Source organism: Calonectris borealis, unplaced genomic scaffold (genome assembly GCF_964195595.1).
Source record: "Calonectris borealis unplaced genomic scaffold, bCalBor7.hap1.2 HAP1_SCAFFOLD_43, whole genome shotgun sequence".
Taxonomy (NCBI): Eukaryota; Metazoa; Chordata; class Aves; order Procellariiformes; family Procellariidae; genus Calonectris; species Calonectris borealis.
Window position 1 is genome coordinate 256,096 of NW_027441455.1, and position 17,073 is coordinate 273,168.

The window sequence follows — 17,073 nt, forward strand, 5'->3', positions numbered from 1 at the left end:
TGGGGCTCTGGTTCTTCCCTGGGTCCCTGGTTTTGTTCCTGGAGCTCTGGTTTTCTGCTGCAGGCTCTGGTTTTGTTCCTGGGGCTCTAGTTTTGTGCTCCGGACCCTGGCTTTGTCCCTTGGGCTCTGGCTTTGTCCCTGGGGCTCTGCTTTTATCCCGCGGGCTCTGCTTTTATCCCTCAGGCTCTGATTCTTTTCCTGGGGCTCTGGTTCTTTCCCTGGGGATCTGTTTTTTTCCCGCGGGCTCGCTTTTTTCCCCGCGGGGTCTGGCTTTCTTTCCCGGGCTCTGGCTTTCTTTCCCGGGCTCTGGCTTTCTTTCCCGGGCTCTGGCTTTGTTTCCCGGCTCTGGTTTTGTTCCCCGGGCTCTGTTTTTTTTCCCCGGGCTCTGGTTTTCTCCCGCGGGCTCTGGTTTTGTTCCTCGGTCTCTGGTTTTGTTCCCCGCACCCTGGATTTGTCCCTGGGGCTCTGGCTTTGTCCCTGAGGCTCTGGCTTTGTCCCTGGGGCTCTGGATTTCTCCCTAGGTCTCTGTTTTTTTCCCCCGGGCTCTGTTTTTTTTCCCCCGGGCCCTGTTTTTTTTCCCCCGGGCCCTGTTTTTTTTCCCCCGGGCCGTGTTTTTTTTCCCCCGGGCCCTGTTTTTTTTCCCCCGGGCCCTGTTTTTTTTCCCCCGGGCCCTGTTTTTTTTCCCCCGGGCCCTGTTTTTTTCCCCCCGGCCCTGTTTTTTTTCCCCCGTGCTCTGTTTTTTTGCCCGGGGCCCTGGTTTTTTGCCCGGGGCCCTGGTTTTTTTGCCCATGCCCTGGTTTTGTCCCTGGGCTTCTGCTTTTTTTCCTGGGGCTCTGGTTTTCTCCCTGGGGCCCTGGTTTTGTTCCTGGAGCTCTGGTTTTCTCATGTAGGCTCTGGTTTTGTTCCTGGGGCTCTAGTTTTGTGCCCCGGACCCTGGCTTTGTCCCTGGGGCTCTGGCTTTGTCCCTGCGGGTCTGACTTTGTCTCTGGAGCTATGGCCTTGTCCTTGGGGCTCTGGTTTTATCCCGCGGGCTCTGGTTTTATCCCACGGCCTCTGGTTTTATCCCGCGGCGTCTGGTTCTTTTCCTGGGGCTCTGTTCTTTCCCCGCGGGCTCGCTTTTTTCCCCGCGGGCTCTGGTTTTGTTCCCCGGGCTCTGGCTTTGTTCCCCGGGCTCTGGCTTTGTTCCCCGGACCCTGGCTTTGTCCCTGGGGCTCTGGTTTTTTTCTTGGGGCTCTGGCTTTGTCCCTGGGGCTCTGACTTTCTCCCTAGGCATCTGTTTTTTTTCCTGGGGCTCTGGTTTTGTTCCTGGGCCTTTGCCTTTCTCCCGCGGGCTCTGGTTATATGCCACAGGCCCTGGTTTTGTTCCCCGGGCCCTGGTTTTGTTCCCCGGGCTGTGGTTTTCTCCCGCAGGATTTGGTTTTCTTCCACGTGCCCTGGTTTTGTTTCTGTGGCTGTGGCTTTTTTCCCCACGCTCTGGTTTTGTTCCTGGGTGTCATGGTTTAATCTGCCAGGCAGCCAAATACCACGCAGCCGCTCGATCACTCCCCCCGCCCCCCCCAGTCGCACGGGGAGAGAATCGGAAGGGTAGGAGTGAGAAAAACTCATGGGTTGAGATAAAGACAGTTTAATAGAACAGAAGAGGGAAAATAATAATAATAATAATGATAGAATATACAAAATGAGTGATACACAATGCAATTGCTCACCACCCACGCTGACCGATAACCAAGTAGCGATCGTTACTTCCTGGATCACGCCTACCCTTCATATACTGAGCATGATGTCACATGGTATGGAATACCCCATTAGCCATCTGGGCTGGCTGTCCTGATTATGTTCCCTCCCATCTCGTGTACCTAGCTCAGTCAGTAGGCACGGAAGCTGTCCTGGGACTAGGAGGGCACTTAGCAACAACTGAAAACATCAGTATGTTATCAACATTCTCCTCGTACTAAATCCAAAACACAGCACTAGGAAGAAATTTAACCCTATCCCAGCCGAAACCAGGACAGTATCCACCCCTTATTCCATACCATTTACGTTACGCTTAGGTCTCACATTTTTCAATACATTTCAATTAATCACCACTATCTTTTATATACATATATAGGGCTGTTGGTGCCAGGAATGTTGTTGCAGGGGACCCGGGACCCGTGCCGGGGCGTTCGGTGCTGGGGCCCCAGGACCCGGGACAGGGCTGTTGCTGCCGGGGCCCCGAGACCCAGGCTGGTACTGTTGTTGCCAGGGCTGTTGGTGCCGGGACCTTGGGACCTGTGATGGGACGGTCAGTGCCGGGGACCCAGGACCCGGGCCAGAGCTGTTGCTGCCGGGGCTATTGGTGCTGGGGACCAAGGACCCATGATGGGGCGGTCAGTGCCGGGGCCCCAAGACCCAGGCTGGTACTGTTGTTGCCGGGCCTGTTGGTGCTGGGGCCCAGGACCCGTGCTGGGGCGCTCAGTGCTGGGGCTCCAGGACCCGGGCCAGAGTTATTGCTGCCGGGGCTGTTGGTGCCGGGGACCCGGGACCTAGGCCAGTACTGTTGGTGCCAGGGCTGTTGGTGCCAGGGCCCCGGAACCCGGGCCGGGGCGGTCGATTCTGGGGCCCCAGGACCCATGCTGGGGTGGTCCGTGGTGGGGACCTGAAACCCGGTCTGGGACTGTTGGTGCCAGAGCCCCGGGATCCGGGCCGGGGCTGTTGGTGCTGGGACCGTTGGTGCCGGTGTCCCGGGACCCATACCGGGGCGGTCGGTGCTGGGGCTCCATAACCCGGGTCGGGGCTGGTGGTGCTGGGGCTGTTAGTGCCGGGGCCGTGGGACCCGTGCCGGTGCGGTCGGTGCTGGGGCCCCAGGACCCATACCGGCGCTGTTGGTGTCGGGGCTATGGTGCTGGGGACCCGGGACTGAGGCCAGTACTGTTGGTCCCAGGGCTCTTGGTGCCAGGGCCCATGAACCCGGGTCGGGGCGGTCGGTTCTAGGGCACCAGGACGCGTGCTGGGGTGGTCTGTGCTGAGGCCCTGAAACCCGGGCTGGGACTGTTGGTGCCGGGGCCCCGGGATCCGGGCCGGGGCTGTTGATGGCCGGGCTGTTGGTGCCTGTGCCCTGGGACCCATACCGGGGCTGTCGGTGCTGGGGCTCCAGGACCCGAACCAATGCCGTTGGTGCCAGGCCTGTTCGAGCCAAGAACCCAGGACTCGGGTCGGGGCTGTTAGTGCCGGGGCCTTGGGACTTGTGACGGGTCGGTCAGTACTGGGGCCCCAGGACCGGGGCCAGAGCTGTTGCTGCCGGGGCTCTTGGTGCCGGGGACCCAGGACCCAGGCCGGTACTGTTGGTGTCAGGGCTGTTGGTGACAGGGTCCCGGAACCCGGGCCGGGGCGGTCGGTTCTGAGGCCCCAGGACCCGTGCTGGGGTGGTCCGTGCTGAGGTCCTGAAACCCGGGCCGGGACTGTTGGTGTCGGGGCCCCGGGATCCGGGCCGTGGTTCTTGGTGCCGGAGCCGTTGGTGTCGGTGTCCCGGGACCCATACCGGGACGGAAGGTGCTGGGGCTCCAGGACCCGGGTCGGGGCTGGTGGTGCCGGGGCTGTTAGTGCCGGCGACCCGGGACCCGTACCTGGGCTGTTGGTGCTGGGGCTCCAGGACCCAAGCAGGTGCTGTTGGTGCCGGGCCTGTTGGAGCCAGGAACCCGGGACTCGGATCGGGGCTGTGGGTGCCGGGGCCTCGGGACCCGTGCCGGGGCGGTCGGTGCTGGCGCCCCAGGACCCGGGCCAGGGCTGTTGGTGCCGGGGCTGTTGGTGCTGGGGCTCCAGGACCTGGGTCGGGGCTGTTGGTGCCGGGGCTGTTGGTGCTGGGGACCCGGGACCCATACCGGCGTGGTCGGTGCTGGGGCTGAGGACCCGGGTCCGGGCTGGTGGTGCCAGGGCTGTTGATGCCGAGGACCCGGGACCCAGGCCGGTACTATTGGTGCCAGGGCCCCGGAACCCAGGCCAGGGCGGTCGGTTCTGGGGCTCCAGGTCCCGTGCTGGGGTGGTCCGTGCTGGGGCCCTGAAACCCGGGCCGGGACTGTTGGTGCTGGGGCCCCGGGATCCGGGCCGTGGTTCTTGGTGCCGGAGCCGTTGGTGTCGGTGTCCCGGGACCCATACCGGGGCGGTCGGTGCTGGGGCTCCAGGACCCGGGTCGGGGCTGGTGGTGCCGGGGCTGTTAGTGCCGGCGACCCGGGACCCGTACCGGGGCTGTTGGTGCTGGCGCTCCAGGACCCAAGCAGGTGCTGTTGGTGCCGGGCCTGTTGGAGCCAGGAACCCGGGACTCGGATCGGGGCTGTTGGTGCCGGGGCCTCGGGACCCGTGCCGGGGCGGTCGGTGCTGGTGCCCCAGGACCCGGGCCAGGGCTGTTGGTGCCGGGGCTGTTGGTGCTGGGGCTCCAGGACCTGGGTCGGGGCTGTTGGTGCCGGGGCTGTTGGTGCTGGGGACCCGGGACCCATACCGGCGTGGTCGGTGCTGGGGCTGAGGACCCGGGTCCGGGCTGGTGGTGCCAGGGCTGTTGATGCCGAGGACCCGGGACCCAGGCCGGTACTGTTGGTGCCAGGGCCCCGGAACCCAGGCCAGGGCGGTCGGTTCTGGGGCTCCAGGTCTCGTGCTGGGGTGGTCCGTGCTGGGGCCCTGAAACCCGGGCCGGGACTGTTAGTGCTGGGGCCCCGGGATCCGGGCTGGGGCTGTTGGTGCCGGGCCTGTTCGAGCCAGGAACCCAGGACTCGGGTCGGGGCTGTTGGTGCCGGGGCCTCGGGAACCGTGCCGGGGCGGTAGGTGATGGGGCCCCAGGAACCGGGACAGGGCTGTTGGTGCCGGGGCTTTTGGTGCTGGGGACCTGGGACCCTTGTCGGGGCGGTCAGTACCCGTGCCCCAGGACCCAGGCAGGTACTGTTGTTGCCTGGCCTGTTGGTGCCGGGGCCCAGGACCCGTGCTGCGGCTGTTGGTGCTGGGGGCCCAGGACCCGGGTCGGGGCTGTTGGTGCCAGGGCTGTTGGTGCCGGGGCCCCGGGATCCGGGCTGGGGCTGTTGGTGCCGGGGCCGTTGGTGCCGGTGCCCCGAGACCCATACCGGGGCGGTCGCTGCTGGGGCTCCAGGACCCGTGTCGGGGGTGTTGGTGCCGGGGCTGTTAGTGCCGGGGACCCGGGACCCGTGCCGGTGCGGTCGGTACTGGGGCCCCAGGACTCGAACCAGCGCTGTTGGTGCAGGGGCTGTTGGTGCCGGGGACCCGGGACCGAGGCCTGTACTGTTGGTGCCAGGGCTGTTGGTGCCAGGGCCCCGGAACCCGGGCAGGGGAGGTCGGTTCTGGGGCCCCAGGATCCATGCTGGGGTGGTCCGTGCTGGGGCCCTGAAACCCGGGCCGGGACTGCTGGTGCCGGGGCCCCGAGATCCGGGCCGGGGGGCTGTTGGTGCCGGGGCCATTGGTGCCGGTGCCCTGGGACCCCTACCAGGGCGGTCGGTGCTGGGGCTGCAGGACCCGAGCCGGTGCCGTTGGTTTCAGACCTGTTCGAGCCAAGAACCCGGGACTCGGGCCGGGGCTGTTGGTGCCCGGGCTGTTGGTGCCGGGGATGGGACCCGGGACCCGTGCCGGGGCTGTTGGTGCTGGGGCTCCAGGACCCGGGTCGGGGCTGTTGGCGCCGGGGCTGTTGGTGCTGGGGCCCCAGGACCCGTGCCAGGGCGGTCGGTGCTGGGTCTCCAGGACCCGAGCAGGTGCTGTTGATGCTGGACCTGTTCGAGCCAGGAACCCTGGATTCGAGCAAGGGTTGTTGGTGCCGGGGCCTCGGGACCCGTGCCGAGGCGGTCGGTGCTGGGGACCCAGGACCCGGGACAGGGCTGTTGCTGCCGGGGCTGTTGGTGCCGGGGACCCGGGACCCAGGCCGGTACTGTTGGTGCCAGGGCTGTTGGCACCAGGGCCCCGGAACCCGGGCCGGGGCAGTTGGTGCCGGGGCTGTTGGTGCCGGGGCCCTGGGACCCAGGATCCAGGCTGGGGTGGTCAGTGCTGGGACCTCGGCCCCAGGCCGTGGCTGTTTGTGCCGGGGCCCTGAACCGGGTAGGGTTGTGGGTGCTGGGGCCCCGGGACCGGAAGCCGGGGATGTTGGTGACCGTGCCTCAGTACCCATGCCACGGCAGTCGGTGCCAGAGCCCCGGGACCTGGGCCGGGGCTGTTTGTGCCAGGGCCCCAGGACTCGGTCCGGGGCTGTCGAGGCCAGGGACCAGAAACCCTGGCCGGGGCTGCAGGTGTCTGGGTCTCGGTACCCGAGCCGGGGCGGTTGGTGCCGTGGCCCCGCGACCTGGGCCGGGGTTGTCGGGGCCAGGGACTGGAAACCCTGGCCGGGGTTGTTGGTGCCGGTGCACCGGAACCCGGGCCGAAGCTGTTGGTGCCAGGGCTGTTGGTTGCGGGGGCCCAGACCTGTGCCGGGGCTGTCGGAGCCAGGGCCCCAGGATCCAGGTCAGGACGGTCGGTGCTGGGGCCCAGGAATCTGGGCTGGGGCTGTTGGTGCCGGGGCCCTGCGACTCGGCCTGGGCGGTCGGAGCTGCGCCCCCAGGACCCGTCCTGGGGCGGTCGGTGCCAGGGCCCTGAAACCCGGGCCGGGAATGTTGGTGACCGAGTCTCGGGACCTGTGCCGGGGCAGTCGATCTTGGTGCCCCAGGACCCGTGCCAGGGCTGTTGCTGCCGGGGCTGTTGGTTGCGGGGACCTGGGACCCAGGCCGGTAGAGTTGTTGCCGTGCCTATTGGTGCCGGGGCTCCGCGACCCAGGCCGGTGCTGTTGTTGCCGGGCATTTTGGTGTCGGGGCCCCGGGACCATTGCTAGGGCAGTCTGTGCCGGGGCCCTGAAACACAGGCTGCGTCTGTTGGTGTGGGGGCCCCGGGAGCCAGGGCAGTGCTGTAGGTGCCGGGCATATTGGTGCTGGGTCTCCAGGACCCATGTCAGTGCGGTCGGTTCCGCGGTCCCAGTACCCGGGCCAGGGCTGTTGCTGCTGGGGCTGTTGGTGCCGGGGAACGGGGACCCGGGCCGGTACTGTTGTTGCCGGGCCTGTTGGTGCCGGGGCCCCAGGACCCGGGCTGGGACTGTTGGTGCCGGGGCCCTGGGACCCGGGCCGGGGCTGTTGGTGCTCGGAACCAGGGACCCGGGCCGGGGCGGTCTATGCCAGGGCCCTTTAACACAGGCCGCTTCTGTTGGTGTGGGGACCTGGGACCCAGGCCAGTGCTGTTCGTGCTGGGCATGTTGATGCCGGGGCCCAGGGACCCATGCCACTGCGGTCGGTGCCGGGGTCCCAGGACCGGTGCCGGGGCTCCGGAATCTGGGCCGGGACTGTTTGTGCCAGGGCTGTTGGTGCTTGGGCCTCGGGACCCATGACGGGGCGGTCGGTGCCGGGGCCTCAGGACCCGGGCCAGAGCTGTTGCTGCCGGGCTTTTGGTGCCGGGACCCCAGGACCAAGGCCGGTACTGTTGTTGCTGGGCCTGTTGCTGCCGGGGCCCAGGAACCCGGGCCGGGGCGATCAGTGCTGGGGCCCCAGGACCTGTGCTGGGGCGGTCGGTGCGGGGCCCTGAAACACGTGTCGGCGCTGTTGGTGCCGGGACCCCAGCACCTGGGCCGGGGTATTGGTGCCCGTGTCTCGGGACCTGTGCCGGGGCGGCCGGTGCTCGGGCCCCAGGACCCGGACCAGGGCTGTTGCAGCCGGGGCTGTTGGTTGCGGGGACCTGGTACCCAGGCCGGTACTGTTGGTGGCGAGTCTGTTGGTGCCGGGGCCCCGGGACCCGGGACGGGGCAATCAGTGCTGGGACCCCAGGATCCGGGCCAGAGCTGTTGGTGCCGGGGCTGTTGGTACTGGGCACCTGGGACCCGGGCCAGTACTGTTGGTGCTTGGCCTGTTGGTGCCGAGGCCCCTGGACCTGGGCCGGGACGGTCGGTGCTGGAGCCCCAGGACATGTGCTGGGGCGGTCGGTGCAGGGCCTCGGGCCCCTGGCCGTGACTGTTTGTGCCGGGGCCCTGAAAACCGGGAAGGGCTGTTGGTGCCGGTGTTCGGAAGCCGGACCGGGGTTGTTTGTGCCAGGACCGAAACCCGGACTGGGGCTGTTGGTGCCGGGGCGCCCTAATCTGGGCCTGGACTTTTGGTGCCTGGGCTCAGGGACCTGCGCCGGGGCTGTCGGGGCCAGGGACCGGAAACCCGGGCCGGGGTTGTTGGTGCCCGGGCCTTGGGACCCGGGCTGGGGTGATCGGTGCCGGGGCTGTTGGTGCCGGGGCCCCGGGACCTGGGCCGGGGCGGTCGGTTCCGGGGCCTCAGGCCCTGGGCCGCAGATGTTTGTGCCGGGGTCTTGAAAACCGGGAAGGGCTGTTGGTGCCTGGGCCCCGGAACCTGGGCCGAGGCTGTTGGTGCCGGGGCTGTTGGTGCCGGGGCCCTGGGACCGGGGGCCAGGGCTGTTGGTGCCCGTGCCTCAGTACCCAGGACGGGGCAGTCAGTGCCGGGGCCCCGGGACCCCAGCCACGGCTTTTGGTGCCGGGGCTCAGGACCTGTGCCGGGGTGGTCGGTGCCAGGGCCCCCGGAACCGGGGCTGGGCTTTAGGTGCCCGGGTCTCGGTACCTGTGCCGGGCCGTCGGTACCGGGGTCCCGGGACCTGGGCCGGGGCTGTTGGGGCCGGTGCCCCAGGTCCCTGGCTGGGGCTGTTGCTGCCGGTGCCACGAAACCCGGGCCCCAGTTGTTGGTTCCGTGGCCCCGGGACCCTGCCTGGTGCTGTTGGTCTCGGGGCTCGGGGAGCCGGGCCAGGGCTGTCGTTGCTGGGGACCCAGGACCTGGACCGGGGCTGTTGGTGCCGGGGCCCTAAAACCCGGACCCGGGCTGTTGTTGCCGGGGCCCTAAAACCCGGGCCGGGGCAGTTGGTGTTCCTTAGAAAAGGTGGTCTTATGGTAATGAGTTCCTGGAAGTCAGTTATATAGTCCAAGCATGCGCAGTAAAATTAGGGTTAGGGTCTTTTCCTTCTCCGGTGGTCGTCCATAGTCTTCTTCACTGTGTCTGTTAGTTGGACTCTGGGCTTCCTTTGTCTATATATGGTCACTTAATTAACTCATCAGTTCCTCCACTCTTGGAATGTAACGAGGCATCAGGTTATCTTGTCCTTTAACACTTATCCCTTCACAGTTGTTCTTTGTTAGTGATTTATATAGGACACTTATCTCATCACAGGTGTTACATAGGAGGCCTAAGGAGCCAGCTCAAGGTCTATCCTCTCTTATCAAGTGGGAGGATGCACTACAGTAAGGTCTCAGTCAGGAATTGTTAGTTAGTTTAGTAATTCAAGGATCCTGTTATCTACACAGCCTTTGTAAATTCTGCTTGCAATATTTCCTATGCTTATAACAGCATCTTGTCTATCCGAGTTGCTAGCTACAAAAGATTACACTAGTAAGTCAGACAATGGCTCTGCTGTTAACCCTAAAGTGTTAGTTCCCTCTATCACAGGTTTTGTTCCTGGGGTGCTGGTTTTGTTCCTGGGGTGCTGGTTTTGTTTCCCGGGCCCTGGTTTTCTCCCGCGGGCTCTGGCTTTGTCCCTGGGGCCCTGGTTTTGTTACCCGGGCTCTGGTTTTGTTCCCTAGTCTCTGGTTTTCTCCCACGGGACTTGGTTTTATTCCTGCGGCTCTGGCTTTGTCCCTGCGGCTCTGGCTCTGTCCCTGGGGCTCTGGTTTTCTTCCTGGGGCTCTGTTTTTTTTCCTGGAACTTTTGTTTTTTTCCCGGAGCCCTGGTTTGGTCCCTGGGGCTCTGGTTTGGTCCCTGTGGCTCTGGTTTGGTCCCTGGGCTCTGGTTTTGGTCCCCGGGGCTCTGGTTTTGTTCCCCGGGGCTCTGGTTTTGTTCCCCGGGGCTCTGGTTTTGTTCCCCGGGGCTCTGGTTTTGTTCCCCGGGCTCTGGTTTTGTTCCCTGGGGCTCGGGCTTTGTCCCTGGGGCCCTGGTTTTGTTCCCTGGGCCCTGGTTTTCTCATGCAGGATGTGTTTTTCTTCTGCCGGCCCGGGTTTTGTTCCTGGGGCTCTGACTTTCTTCTTCGGACTCTGGTTTTGTTTCCTGGTGTCTGGCTTTCTCCCGAGGGCTCTGGTTTTGTTCCCCAGGCTCTGTTCTGTTCCCTGAGCTCTAGTTTTCTCCTGCGGGCCTTGGTTTTCTTCGTGGGACTCTGGCTTTCTTCTGTGGACTCTGGTTTTGGTTCGCGAGCGCCTGGTTTTCTCCCGCGGGCCCTGTTTTTTTTCCTCGGGCTTTAGTTTTTTGCCCCGGGCCCTGGTTTTGTACCCCGGTCCCTGGTTTTGACGTGGGCCTCTGGCTTTGTCCCTGGGGCTCTGGATTTGTCCCTGGAGCTCTAGCTTTGTCCCTGGGGCTCTGGCTTTCTCTTTGGGGCTCTGGTTTTGTTCCCCGGGCTCTGGTTTTCTCCCGCGGGCCTTGGTTTTCTTCCTGGGGCTTTCATTTTGTTCCTGGGGCTCTGGTTTGTCCCTGGGCCTCTGGTTTTGTTCTTGGTGCTCTGGCTTTATCCCTGGAGCTCTGGCTTTGTCCCTGGAGCTCTGTTTTTTTTCCTGGAGCCCTGGTTTTCTCCCGCGGGCTCTGATTTTGTTCCTGGATCTGTAGTTTTGTTCCCTGGGGCTCTGGCTTTGTCCCTGGGGCTCTGGCTTTGTCCCTGGGGCTCTGGCTTTGTCCCTGGGGCTCTGGCTTTGTCCATAGGTCTCTTCATTTTTTCCTGGGGCTCTGGTTTTGTTCCTGGGTCCCTGTTTTTTTCCTTGGGCTCTGGTTTTGTTCCTGGGGCACTGGTTTTCTCCTGCGGGCCCTGGTTTTGTTCTCCGGATCCTGGTTTTCTTCCCCGGGCCGTGTTTTCTCCGGCAGGATTTGGTTTTCTTCCGCGGGCCCTGGTTTTGTTCCTGTGGCTGTGGCTTTCTTCTATGGGCTCTGGTTTTCTCTCGCGGGCTCTGATTTTGTTCCTGTGCCCTGTTTTTTTTCCTGGCAACCTGTTTTTTTTCCTGGTGCCCTGGTTTTCTTCCCCGGGCCCTGGTTTTCTTCCCCGGGCCCTGGTTTTCTTCCCTGACCTATGTTTTGTTCCCGCGGGCTCTGGTTTTCTCCCGCGGGCTCTGGTTTTCTCCCGCGGGCTCTGGTTTTGTTCCTGTGGCTCTTTTTTTGTTCCTGGCCCCTGGTTTTGTTCTCCAGACTCTGGTTTTTTCCCTGGGGCTCTGGTTTTTTCCCTGGGGCTCTGGCTTTGTCCCTAGGTCTCTGTTTTTTTTCCTGAGACTCTGTTTTTTTTCCTGGGGCTCTGGTTTTATTCCTGGGGCTCTGGTTTTCTCCCGTGAGCTCTGGTTATCTCCTGCGGGCCCTGGTTTTGTTCCCCGGGCCCTGGTTTTGTTTCCCGTGCCCTGGTTTACTCCCGCAGGATTTGTTTTACTTCACGGGCCACAGTTTTGTTCCTGTGGCTGTGGCTTTCTTCTTCGGGGTCTGTTTTTTTTCCCCGGGCTCTAGTTTCCTCCTGCGGCCTCTGCTTTTGTTCCCCGGACCCTGCTTTTGTTCCCCAGGCTCTGGTTTTGTTTACCGCGCTCTGATTTTTTCCCCCGGCTCTGGTTTTCTCCCGCGGGCTCTGTTTTTTTTTACTGGGGCTCTGTTTTTTTTCCTGGGGATCAGATTATTTTCCTGGGTATCTGGATTTGTTTCTGGACCGCTAGTTTTTTCCTGCAGGCTCTGCTTTTGTTCCCTGGGCTCTGGTTTTCTCCCGCGGCTCTGGTTTTCTCCGGCAGGCTCTGGTTTTGTTCCCGGGCTCTGGTTTTGGTCCCCAGGCTCTCGTTTTGTTCCCCAGGCTCTGGCTTTGTCCCTGGGGCTCTGGCTTTGTCCCTGGGCCTCTGGATTTATCCCTGACACTGTGGCTTTGTCCCCGGGCCCCTGGCTTTGTCCCTGGGGCTCTGGCTTTGTCCCTGGGCCTCTGGTTTTCTTCCTGGGCTCTGATTTTCTCCCGCAGGCTCTGGTTTTGTTCCTGGGACTCTTTTTTTGTTTCACGGACTTTGAATTTGTCCTAGGGTCTCTGGTTTTCTCCCTGGGCCTCTGGCTCTGTCCGTGGAGCTCTGGCTTTGTCCCTGGGGCTCTGTTTTTTTTCCTGGAGCCCTGGTATTCTCACGCGAGCTCTGATTTTGTTCCTGGGGCTCTGGTTTTCTCCTGCGGGCTCTGGTTTTCTCCCATGGGCTCTTGTTTTGTTCCCGGGGCTCTGTTTTTTTTCCTCAGACCCTGGCTTTGTCCCTGGGGCTCTGGCTTTGTCCCTGGGGCTCTGGTTTTCTTCCCCCGACTCTGGTTTAGTTCCCTGGGGTTCTGCTTTTTTCCCGCGGGCTCTGGTTTTATCCCGCGGGTTCTAGTTTTCTTCCTGGGGCTCTGGTTTTCTTCCTGGGGTTCTGGTTCTCTTCCTGGGCCTCTGGTTTTCTGCCACGGGCTTGTTTTTTTTCCCGCGTGGTCTGGCTTTTTTCCCCAGGCTCTGGTTTTATCCCGTTGGCTCTGTTTTTTTTCCATGGTCTCTAGTTCTGTTCTCCGCACCCTGGCTTTGTCCCTGGGGCTCTGGCTTTGTCCCTGGGGCTCTGGCTTTGTCCCTGGGGCTCTGGATTTCTCCCTAGGTGTCTGGTTTTGTTCCCCGGGCCGTGGTTTTGTTCCCCGGGCCGTGGTTTTGTTCCCCGGGCCGTGGTTTTGTTCCCCGGGCCGTGGTTTTGTTCCCCGGCCTCTGGTTTTGTTCCCCGGCCTCTGGTTTTGTTCCCCGGCCTCTGGTTTTGTTCCCCGGCCTCTGGTTTTGTTCCCCGGCCTCTGGTTTTGTTCCCCGGCCTCTGGTTTTGTTCCCTGGGCCCTGGTTTTGTTCCCTGGGCCCTGGTTTTGTTCCCTGGGCCCTGGTTTTGTTCCCTGGGCCCTGGTTTTGTTCCTCGGGCCCTGGTTTTGTTCCCGGGGCTCTGGTTTTGTTCCCCGGGCTCTGATTTGTTCCCCGGGCTCTCGTTTTGTTCCCTGGCTCTGGTTTTTTTCCCCCGGACCCTGTTTTTTTTCCCTGGGCCCTGGTTTTCTTCCCCTACCTATGGTTTTTTTCCCCGGGCCCTGTTTTTTTTTCCCCGGGCCCTGTTTTTTTTTCCCCGGGCCCTGTTTTTTTTTCCCCGGGCCCTGTTTTTTTTTCCCCGGGCCCTGTTTTTTTTTCCCCGGGCCCTGTTTTTTTTTCCCCGGGCCCTGTTTTTTTTTCCCCGGGCCCTGTTTTTTTTTCCCCGGGCCCTGTTTTTTTTTCCCCGGGCCCTGTTTTTTTTTCCCCGGGGCCCTGTTTTTTTTCGCTGGGCCCTGTTTTTCTTCCCGGGCCCTGGTTTTTTTCCCCATGCCCTGGTTTTGTCCCTGGGCTTCTGCTTCTGTTTCTGGGGCTCTGGTTCATCCCTGGGGCCTTGGTTTTGTTCCTGGAGCTGTGGTTTTCTGCTGCACGCTCTGGTTTTGTTCCTGGGGCTCTAGTTTTGTGCCCTGTACCCTGGCTTTGTCCCCGCGGGCTGTGGTTTTTTCCCCGCGGGCTGTGGTTTTTTCCCCGCGGGCTGTGGTTTTTTCCCCGCGGGCTGTGGTTTCTTCCCCGCGGGCTGTGGTTTTTTCCCGCGGGCTCTGGTTCTTTCCCTGGGGCTCTGGTTCTTTCCCTGGGGCTCTGGTTCTTTCCCTGGGGCTCTGTTTTTTTCCGGCGCGCTCGCTTTTTTCCCCGCGTGGTCTGACTTTGTCCCCGGGGCTCTGGCTTTGTCCCTGAGGCTCTGGCTTTGTCCCCGGGGCTCTGGCTTTGTCCCCGAGGCTCTGGCTTTGTCCCCGAGGCTCTGGCTTTGTCCCCGAGGCTCTGGCTTTGTCCCCGAGGCTCTGGCTTTGTCCCTGGGGCTCTGGATTTCTCCCTAGGTCTCTGGTTTTTTTCCCCGGGCCCTGTTTTTTTTCCCCGGGCCCTGGTTTTTTTCCCCGGGCCCTGGTTTTGTTCCCCGGGCCCTGATTTTTTTCCCCCAGGCCGTGTTTTTTTTCCCCCGGGCCCTGGTTTTGTTCCCGGGGCCCTGGTTTTGTTCCCGGGGCCCTGGTTTTGTTCCCGGGGCCCTGGTTTTGTTCCCGGGGCCCTGGTTTTGTTCCCGGGGCCCTGGTTTTGTTCCCGGGGCCCTGGTTTTGTTCCCGGGGCCCTGGTTTTGTTCCCGGGGCCCTGGTTTTGTTCCCGGGGCCCTGGTTTTTTTTCTGGGGCCCTGTTTTTTTTTCCCGTGCCCTGGTTTTGTCCCTGGGCTTCTGCTTTTGTTCCTGGGGCTCTGGTTTTCTCCTTGGGGCCCTGGTTTTGTTCCTGGAGCTCTGGTTTTCTGCTGCAGGCTCTGCTTTTGTTCCTGGGGCTCTAGTTTTGTGCCCCGGACCCTGGCTTTGTCCCTGGGGCTCTGGCTTTGTCCCTGGGGCTCTGGCTTTGTCCCTGGGGCTCTGGCTTTGTCCCTGGGGCTCTGGCTTTGTCCCTGGGGCTCTGCTTTTATCCCTGGGGCTCTGCTTTTATCCCGCGGTCTCTGCTTTTATCCCGCGGCCTCTGGTTCTTTTCCTGGGGCTCTGGTTCTTTTCCTGGGGCTCTGGTTCTTTTCCTGGGGCTCTGTTTTTTCCCCGCGGGCTCGCTTTTTTCCCCGCGGGGTCTGGCTTTGTTCCCCGGGCTCTGGCTTTGTTCCCCGGGCTCTGGCTTTGTTCCCCGGACCCTGGCTTTGTCCCTTGGGCTCTGGTTTTGTTCTTGGGGCTCTGGCTTTGTCCCTGGGGCTCTGACTTTCTCCCTAGGCATCTGTTTTTTTTCCTGGGGTTCTGTTTTCTTTCCTGGGGCTCTGGTTTTGTTCCTTGGCCTTTGCTATTCTCCCGCGGGCTCTCGTTATATGCCACAGGCCCTGGTTTTGTTTCCCGGGCCCTGGTTTTGTTCCCCGGGCTGTGGTTTTCTCCTGCAGGATTTGGTTTTCTTCCACGTGCCCTGGTTTTGTTTCTGTGGCTGTGGCTTTTTTCCCCACGCTCTGGTTTTGTTCCTGGGTGTCGTGGTTTAGTCTGGCAGGCAGCCAAATACCACGCAGCCGCTCGCTCACTCCCCCCGCCCCCCCCAGTCGCACGGGGAGAGAATCGGAAGGGTAGGAGTGAGAAAAACTCATGGGTTGAGATAAAGACAGTTTAATAGAACAGAAGAGGGAAAATAATAATAATAATAATGATAGAATATACAAAATGAGTGATACACAATGCAATTGCTCACCACCCACGCTGACCGATAACCAAGTAGCGATCGTTACTTCCTGGATCACGCCTACCGTTCATATACTGAGCATGACGTCACATGGTATGGAATACCCCATTAGCCATCTGGGCTGGCTGTCCTGATTATGTTCCCTCCCATCTCGTGTACCTAGCTCAGTCAGTAGGCATGGGAGCTGTCCTGGGACTAGGAGGGCACTTAGCAACAACTGAAAACATCAGTATGTTATCAACATTCTCCTCGTACTAAATCCAAAACACAGCACTAGGAAGAAATTTAACCCTATCCCAGCCGAAACCAGGACAGTATCCACCCCTTATTCCATACCATTTACGTTACGCTTAGGTCTCACATTTTTCAATACATTTCAATTAATCACCACTATCTTTTATATATATATAAAGGGCTGTTGGTGCCGGGACTATTGTTGCAGGGGACCCGGGACCCGTGCCGGGGCGTTCGGTGCTGGGGCCCCAGGACCCGGGACAGGGCTGTTGCTGCCGGGGCCCCGAGACCCAGGCTGGTACTGTTGTTGCCGGGCCTGTTGGTGCTGGGGCGCAGGACCTGTGCCGGGGCGGTCGGTGCTGGGGCCGTTGGTGCCGGGCCTGTTCGAGCCAGGAACCCGGGACTCGTGCCGGGGCCTGGGGACCCGTGCCGGGGCGGTCGGTACTGGGGCCCCAGGACTCGGGTCGGTGCTGTTGCTGCCGGGGCTGTTGGTGCCGGGGACCCGGGACCCATTCCGGGGCGGTCAGTGCTGGGGGTGCAGGACCTGAGCCAGTGCCGTTGGTGCCAGGCTTGTTCGAGACAAGAACCCGGAACTCGGGCCGGAGCTGTTGGTGCCGGGGCCGTTAGTTACGGGAACTCGGGACCCATGCCGAGGCGGTCAGTGCAGGGTCTCCAGGACCAATCCGGTGCTGTTGGTGCCAGGCCTGTTCGAGCCTAGAACCCGGGACTCGGGCCGGGGCTGTTGGTGCCGGGGCCTTGGGACTTGTGACGGGGCGGTCGGTGCTGGGGCCCCAGCACCCAGGCCGGGGCTGTTGGTGCCAGGGTTGTTCTCGCCGGGGACCCGGGACCCATGCGGGGTGGTCAGTGCCGGGGCCCCAGGACCCAGGCCGGTACTGTTGTTGCCGGGCCTGTTGGTGCCAGGGCCCAGGACCCGTGCCGGGGCTGTTGGTGCTGGGGTTCCAGGACCCGAGCCGGTGCTGTTGGTGCCGGACCTGTTCGAGCCACGAACCCGGGACTCGGGCCGGGGCTGTTGGTGCCGGGACCTCGGGACTCGTCCCTGGGCAATCAGTACTGGGGCCCAAGGACACCGGCCAGCGCTGTTGGTGCCGGGACTGTTGTTGCAGGGGACCCGGGACCCTCGCCGTGGCGGTCGGTGCTGGGGCCCCAGGACCTGGGCCAGAGTTGTTGCTGCCGGGGCTGTTGGTGCTGGGGACCTGGGACCCAGGCCGGGGCAGTCAGTTCTGAGGCCCCAGGATCCGTGCTGGGGTGGTCCATGCTGGGGCCCTGAAACCCGGGCCGGGACTTTTGGTGCCGGGGCCCTGGGACCCGGGCCGGGGTTGTTGGTGCCGGGGCTGTTGGTGCTGGGGCTCCGGTACTCGGGCAGGGGTGGTCAGTTCCGGGGCCTCGAGCCACGGTCCGCGGCTGTTTGTGCCGGGGCCCTGAAAACCAGGAAGGGCTGTTGGTGCTGTGGTCCCAGTACCCAGGCCGAAGCTGTTGGTGCCGGGGCTGTTTGTGCCGGGGGCCGGGGCTGTTGGTGCCCGTGCCTCAGTACCCGGGCCAGGGCAGTCGGTGCCGGGGTCCCGGAATCCGGGCCGGGGCTTTTCGTGCCGG